The following is a 7,780-nucleotide window of genomic DNA, read 5'->3' as shown; positions in this document are numbered from 1 at the left end:
ACTCAGTGATCTTCCTGTTTTCAGCCTCCCAAGAATTTTATATTTAATACTTTTATATTTAATCTGGGATTACAGATATGTACCACCATGCCCAGTCTCAGTTGCCCTCTCAGTGCCCTGTGAGAGCGGGGTTGGCTCAGCATGCTAGGGATCGAACCCCTGTCCACTGAGAAATCTGGCCGGCCCTTTAATTTTTGCATTCACTCTTTTTTTAAGCTCAATTTTGTTACTTTAGTAAGATTTTGGACTTTCTCTTTAAAAATCCATTCATATGTATTATAAATAACCTCATATTTGATTTATGTCTATAGTTGTGTTTCTTGATCTTTTCTTCATCTTTGTCTTCCTTCTTTTGTTCTCTAGAATTGGTAATTTTTATAATTCAGTGTTATTCCTTTGGCTTGTTTGAGGATTCATGTCAAACTTTGTATTGTAGAGGACCCTTTTAAATATTTTTTATGTGTACGATTAAATACAGAATCTTTCAACAAAGCCAAAATATATTTAGTATGTCTCCTTTCCTCCCAAATATGCTAGAAAGATCTTAACAAACTTTAATGGCCTTCTATGTCCGTATTGCTAGTTGTCTGGAGTAATGGTGTTATAATTTTAAAAAATACTTAATAAACTATGTAATTTAAAAATCAATAGTTAATTATGGTTTGAAACATGTTTGTATTAATTCATCTTTTTGTTGTTGGTTTTAGTATCTCATTCTTAATGGCGCAGTTTTCTTTATGTATAACCTTTGATAATGGCAATTTGGTTTGTGTCAGCACAGTGGATGCTTAAATATTGATCTTTTCAAGTCTAAAGTCTTAATGGGTCTCAGAAGAGGAGCTGCTTTCAGGTCAGTGAAGTCCTGTGTTTTGCTCCTGTGTACCATAAGGTACAATTTTCTAAATATGCCAGGCTATGACAATTTTTGGTAAATTTCTTCCCCCCCCCCCCGGTATTTAGGACAGGATCTACAGGGTCTTACTGGGTCTCATGACGTATATCAGACTGGTAGTGATCCTCCTGTTTTCAGCTTCCCAAGTGCTGGGATTACAGGTGCATGCCACCATGCCCAGTCTCAATCACCTTCTCAGTGCACCCCAAGGGCAGTGCTGACATGGCGCACTGGGGATCAAACCCCAGCCGCTGCATTCTGCCTAAGCAGACTCTTTAGTCCACTGAGCTATCAGGCCAGCCCTCAATTTTGGTAAATTTCATTCCTGCAGACTTTCAGTGTAAGTCTGCAGAACACATTGTTGCCTTTAACTATCTAAACATATTCTGTCACCTGGAATTAAAACTTGAGTGTGAGAGCTTTTCCAAGAATTTTAGTAATAATATTATTCTGGAGTGCTGATGAGACTTTCTGTCAGATGAATCACGATTCATTTGTTCATATTTTTTTCACTCCCAGGTAATTTGAGATTATTTATCTTTGATATTTTTATATTTCATGACAGTGCATCTTCATTTATCATGAAAATTTTAGAATTAATATTTCTTTTATACTTTTAATTTGGAAAAAGTTTTACCTATTTAATTTTCAAAAATTTTTTGATTCTATCCCTTAAAAAATTGGGAGTACTCATGATAGAATTTTTTCGCTTCATCTCTTGTTTATTCACTTTCTTTGAGGTAGTATCTCACCATGTAGTTCAGGTTGGTCCCCAATTCACTGTGTATCCTAGCCTGACCTCAAACTCACAGAGTTGTTCTCTTGGAAAACTTGCAATATTTCATGTAAAACTCTCCTTGACTCAAGGGTTTGTGTTGAGATGTCTGCTGTGATTTTAATGGGCTTTTCTTTATACATGAGTTTTTTTTCTCTAACAGCTTTTAAAATTCTGTTTTGGAGCTAAATTCTGGAATCTTGATCATATGCTTTGTTGTAGAATTGTTTTTGTCATGAAAAATTAAGAGTTCTACATGATTCCCTTATCTGTCTGTCCAATTGTTTTTCCATGTTTGGAAAGTTTTCTGCCATTACTTCTTTGAATAGCTTTTTAGATTATTTGTGCTTTTTCTTTGACTCCAAACAATCTTATGTTGTTCTTTTTTGCAGTATCTGCAGCTGATGGAGTGTTTTCTCATGGCCCCTTGCTATTTTTAATAGACCTTACTTTTTAGGATCACCAATCATGATCATATCATCTGCATCCAACATTCTGTCTTCACTCTCATTTAGTTGATTTTGTAAATTTTCAATAGGATATTTAATTTCCTGATTCTCTGAATCTGTTTCATGGGTTCCATTTCTCTGTTGTGTTGAGTATTCATTTTTGTTCAAATCATTTTCCTGTGCTCCTCTATTTTATTTTACCTATGTTCACTTTAGGCTTAAAGAGCAAGCCCATCATTCTGGCTGTTGTCATCTTTTTCCTGAGAGATTATTTCTTTTCTTAATTATTGTAGCTTCATGCATGTATTTTCTAACTTCTGATGCTGTTGTTACAGAGAATTCTGGTGGATAGCTTTGGATTTTCTTTATCTCTTTGTCTCCTGCTTTGTATGGATGGAATGGAAATCTGGGGTTGTATTTGCTTCTACATCTTGTCATTTGCTGTTATTTTCTACTATTTGTTTTGTTTTGTTTTCTGTGTTGATGCTTGCAAATTTCTTCTAGAACATAGCTTTATTGCTAGTATTGAGGCCTCCTTAGGGGATGCCTGTCCCTCAGAGATGTAGGTGTAGATGTCTCTTAGTTTTTGTTTCTGTTTCAAGATCTTACCCTTCCAGTTTATTAAGAATGAATTTCCTTCTATTTGGCTCAGCACTTCATCCTTTGGTACCAGACTATGGTGATGATTATGACCCCAAGAAATAACAGTTTTATCACAAAAGGGAGAACAGTAGATTACAAAACGTTTGACATCCTGACTAAAGCAGTACAGTTAGCAATAACAATAGCATTAAGCACATCCTGAAACCAGACAAATTTTGATAAGTATTAATTTGGTACCTTTAACCATAAGGGTACCTCCTATAGTTACATTAAAAATCCAGCATTACTCATGGACTTGTATACAAAGAGTTTCTCCTTATTAAAGCAACTATTAGGCAGAGTGCAGGGGCTGGGGTTCAATCCTCAGCTTGCCATGCTGGCCCCACCCCCAGAGCATGCTGAGATGGCAATTGAGACTGGGCATGGTGGTACACACCTGTAATCCCAGCACTTGGGAAGCTGAAAACAGGAGAATCACTGCAGACCCTGCACTAAATACAAAGCAACTTTAACCTACGGTGGGGGAAATTTAAGAGAGATTGAGGACAAAATAGGTAGTCCAAGGAAAAGAATTATAGTAGAAGCAAGGCTGAAGGACAAAGGATGGGGATCACCCAGGCTTTGGGAAACTAGAAAATGGAGCAGGAGCAAGAGAAGGAAGAAGACAACTGAAGATTCCTGAAGCAAACCTCAAAAAGTAGAGAGCATGTTCATTCACATGTCTATATCATAAAATCAAGAGAGACAGTTGAGGAAAAAGGGAATCAAGATAAATAAATGAGAGTAAAAATAAATACCTAAGCAACCAAAAAACCCCAGCCCAAGCCAAAACAATTTGTTTGTCCCTGTGTCTCTTTCCTAGTTGCTGTGGGACCCTGAGATAGACACAGCACAAGTTGTCTACTCCCATTGTGTACATTTGTCTCTTCCTGGTCAGTCAAGCCTTCTATTTTCTACTTTCACTGACACATCCTGTCCTCTTCTACTACTTGATGCTGGGCAGGTTGGGGTGCTGTGGGCAGTCTCTCTACTCCTGCCATAACTGCAGATATAGCCAATCCTACTTTGATCTCCTCTGCCTTGGAGTGAGTGCCGATATCAGTGGTTGAAGGGCAACAGGGCCTGTGCTTTTCCACTCACTAAGCTTCACCACAGCTGCTGTCATGCCTCTCCACTGCCGAGATCTTTAGCCTTACTGACTCACTGCTTCTGTCACTATCTCAGACCAGCTCTAGGTAACTAAGTGCACTTCAATCTCCTCTCCCATGGGACAAGTCCTATGACTGTTTAAATCTTGTATGTGTCCCTCTCACTGGTTGCAGGGAAGGTTCCTAGCTTTGTGGTTAGGGGTTCCACTTAGAGTACCTGACAAGAAAAAATAATAAAGGCTCACAGCCCATTGAGGAGGAGGTGTGCTGGCAAAATTGCTGCCAGGCTGCCACATCCTCTGTGTAGAGGAAAACACAACACACAAGAGTCCTTGTGTCTACATCTATTTTGCTTGAGTTAACCACATTTTGCAGTACATCCATTTCTTGGAAGCAGTACAATATGACGAATCTTGCTTGGCACACTGGTGAACGTGCCACCAGCAGCTCTGTGTGGGCTGGATCACTGTTTAATAAAGTCCCATGTCTATGTTTTATTTGATCTACGAGTCTCTTATTTCAGACTGATTTGGGCATCAGAATTCATGTCCCTCTCTTTCCTCACCGGATCTGTGATTTTATTTCATTTTCTCTGAGTAGCTCCCACATGGCTGCATTTCTGTTCAGCCATGTTGAATCACATCATTGTTTGCTTTTGTTAAAACTAAAATTGCTATTCTTTTATAGTTGTACTGTCTTTATCAATAGCTTCAGTTTCTATAGTTTCCCTTTTCTGTTGTCAACAGTAGCCCTAACATATTAAATGGAACATTCAGAAATACATCAATCATGTATTTTAAGTTGCATGTAATTGTGAATAACATGTTGAAATCTCCTTTTAGGCCCAGTGAGATAGCTCAGCAGTCTAAAACTCCTGCATAGGCAAGCTTAGGCAAGTCTACAGGGACCACAGTTTCATCCCTGGCACCACATGCTGCACCAGCCCTGCTCCATGGTGGGTGGAGCTGGCCACAAAAAAAAAAAAAAAAAAAAAAAAAAAAACACAAACAAAAAAACCCCTCTCCCTATACAACACTCTTCTGCCTAGGATTTTAAGCTGTGCATGTGGATACATTTTATGTGTTGCCTACTAATTAATAGATCTTAAGTAACAGGCTTACTGTTGCAGTATCTCATTGCTTGTTCTTAAGTAACCCTTAATATTAATGGCATCAAAGTACAAGATACTAGCAATTTTACTATCTTGTCTTAATGCTCTATTTTATCATTAATTATTGTTAATTGATTACATCATCTGCTTTGTAAATTTGACATTGTATTAGGTATGTGTATATAGAAAAAATGTAGCATAAATTGGGTTCACTGTGGCCCGTTGTTTTAGACACAAACTGCCTGTCTTTGGATGTATCCTGTTTACTGAAGTAGTATTGTATTTGTTTTCTCATTGTAAAGATGTTTTGAAGTGCCCCTAATGACTCATGGTCTCTTATAACCCCCTTTCCTTGAGTATAGGTGAAATCTATGAGTAGCTTCTAAGCACTCAATATAAGAAAGCTGATGGACTATTATTCCCATTGTTATGTTCCCTCCCATTGCAGTGACAGAGGATTTGCAGGTAGAATCACAGCCATTAATCCATTAAATTTAGGGTAATTTAAATAGAAATTTATCTTGGCTAGACTGGTTATAAGCAGTCAGACCTTTGTAAAGAGGGTTAAGAAGTCAGAGAGGGGAGAAATGGAGATAATTTCTGCTGAGCCTCAAAGAAGAAAATTTTCATGATTTCTAATGCCACAGCAAGATGTGTTTTGCCAACAACCACATGAATTTTTTAGGTCAGCGCACCTCAGATGAGATGACAGCCCTGGTCAGTGCTATAATTATGGTCAGGGAGGTCCTGGGCAGAGGACAAAGGTGAGTGGCCCTTGAACTTCTGCCCCTGAAACTTTAAGAAAATAAATATGTACATATTTGGTCACTTGTTTGTTGTGATATGTTCCTCAGAAAATTGATGTATATATTAGTTCTTGTTTTATCATTTATATTTTGATTCTGGGATCCTTCATTGCTTTGGGGTATTATTCTTATATTTATTTCTTTGAATATTTTATCATTCATTAATTAATCTATACTGTACTCTATTTTATCTTACCTGTATTAGATTTTAAAGTAGTTTTTTTTAACTTTCTGAGAACTCCAATTTTGTTCATGTAAATTTTAAATTAAACTCATTTAAGTAGAAAATCTCTCTTTCTCTTTACTTTCCTCTACTCCTCTAGCAAAATTTGTGTCCTGTGTACCTGTTTCTTTAGCTTACTTTCTAGTGGATTATTCATTTGAAAAGAGGCCTTGTGTCATCTACTCTATTTTAATCAGTACCTAAGTTAGAGACGAATTTATTTAGATTTTGGCTTGGTCATATTTCTGGCTATTTTCTTTTGAGTTCTTTTTTTTCTTTTTCTTCTTCTTCTTCTTTTTTTTTTTTTTTTTGGTAGAAATGGGGATTTAACTCAGGCCCTTGTGCTTGCCAGGGAAGCTTTTATTCTACTAAGCCTTCACCCTAGCCTCTTTTGATTTCTTAAATAAGTTACTCCTAGAAGAGTTAACCCAAGAAGTTGGCAGTTTTTTAAATTTCTTTCTAGAATAAGGGGGTTCCAAAGGTTTTAAGCAATATATTCCTTTCAAAACATTTTGCTCCTTATTTCTCTAGTTTTGAAATTTCTTGGGAGGTGTCAGATGCTGGTTGATTGTTATCTCCCAAACTTCAGGGATTTCTTAGAGCCAAAGCCAATCTCTCCAGCTCTGTGTGTCAGGTCACCAAATATTCTACATGCTGCCTAGCCTGGAACATGTGAACTACTCCCCACTGCTCTGCAGAGCACAGAAGAATGGCTAAGAACAGAATTATGATCCAGAATCAAGAAATCCAGAATCGTGGAATTAAGTAGGAGTTTAACATATTACTTGTGCAAGTGTCATTAGGTACTGAGGTGTAAATTTCATGTAAATTTCTCCATTTGAAAAGAGAAATAATGATGCCTCAGAAGGTTGCATGAGGTTTTAAAAAAAATATTTGTATAGGTTAGTGTCTGACTTATTGTAAGCACTCAATAACTGCTGCCTGCAACTCACTAATGATTTCCACTTTGAGATTATTGCCTCTGTCTGCTTTTCTTCTCTCCTCTGTGTTCTTAGTGATTTCTTCAGTGGGGTTTTCTTGTACTTTGAGATATCTCTTACTTATGTTCTAAACATTATTATAGCAATTGTAAGCCTTCCATAATCACAATTTTAATGATCTCGTTATTTGACGATAGCCTTAGGTTTTCCTCTAATATTTCAATTTCAATAATCCTTCATCCCCAGCTACAATTTGTAATCAACGGATCTGAAGATGGTTGCACTTTTTCTCATTCCCTTGGGCTTTCAGTTGACTTCTTTCCTAACAAATCAGTGGACCAAGTCTATTGTTGATGTCAATTGTCTTCCATGATCATCCTTATTTATGTATGCTTGCCATTAAGTCCATCAAGGCAAAAATCTTGCTTTACTAGTCAACTTCTACTTGTGTGAATCTGACTGTATCTGAACAAAGACAAATTGTACCAGGCTGATTGGTTTCTCATTTGATTCATGAAAAATAACCTCAAAAAGACCCCAAATAATTTCCACCACACTTAATAATACTTCCCCAATGACTTTGCCACCTCTGATGGACAGTTTCATACCTTCTCAACTATCCTCATACTTCTTTTTCATGCATCTCAATTGATGATTTCCAATAGGTAAATAGATGCAATGAGAAGACATTGGACAAAGCTTCCTTCAGCTGTATTTGCACACTTACCAACATGTGCACAGATACTTCTCTCGTCTTATTGAAGATGAGCTAACTATGCTCTTGCGAAAAGCCATCCTCAGCCACCCCTGCCACCTTCTCCACTGGTGAGTT

This window comes from Octodon degus, unplaced genomic scaffold (assembly GCF_000260255.1).
Source record: "Octodon degus isolate 3935 unplaced genomic scaffold, OctDeg1.0 scaffold00074, whole genome shotgun sequence".
Classification (NCBI taxonomy): domain Eukaryota; kingdom Metazoa; phylum Chordata; class Mammalia; order Rodentia; family Octodontidae; genus Octodon; species Octodon degus.
The sequence above is the reverse complement of the archived record's forward strand: the minus strand, read 5'-3'. Positions refer to the sequence as shown.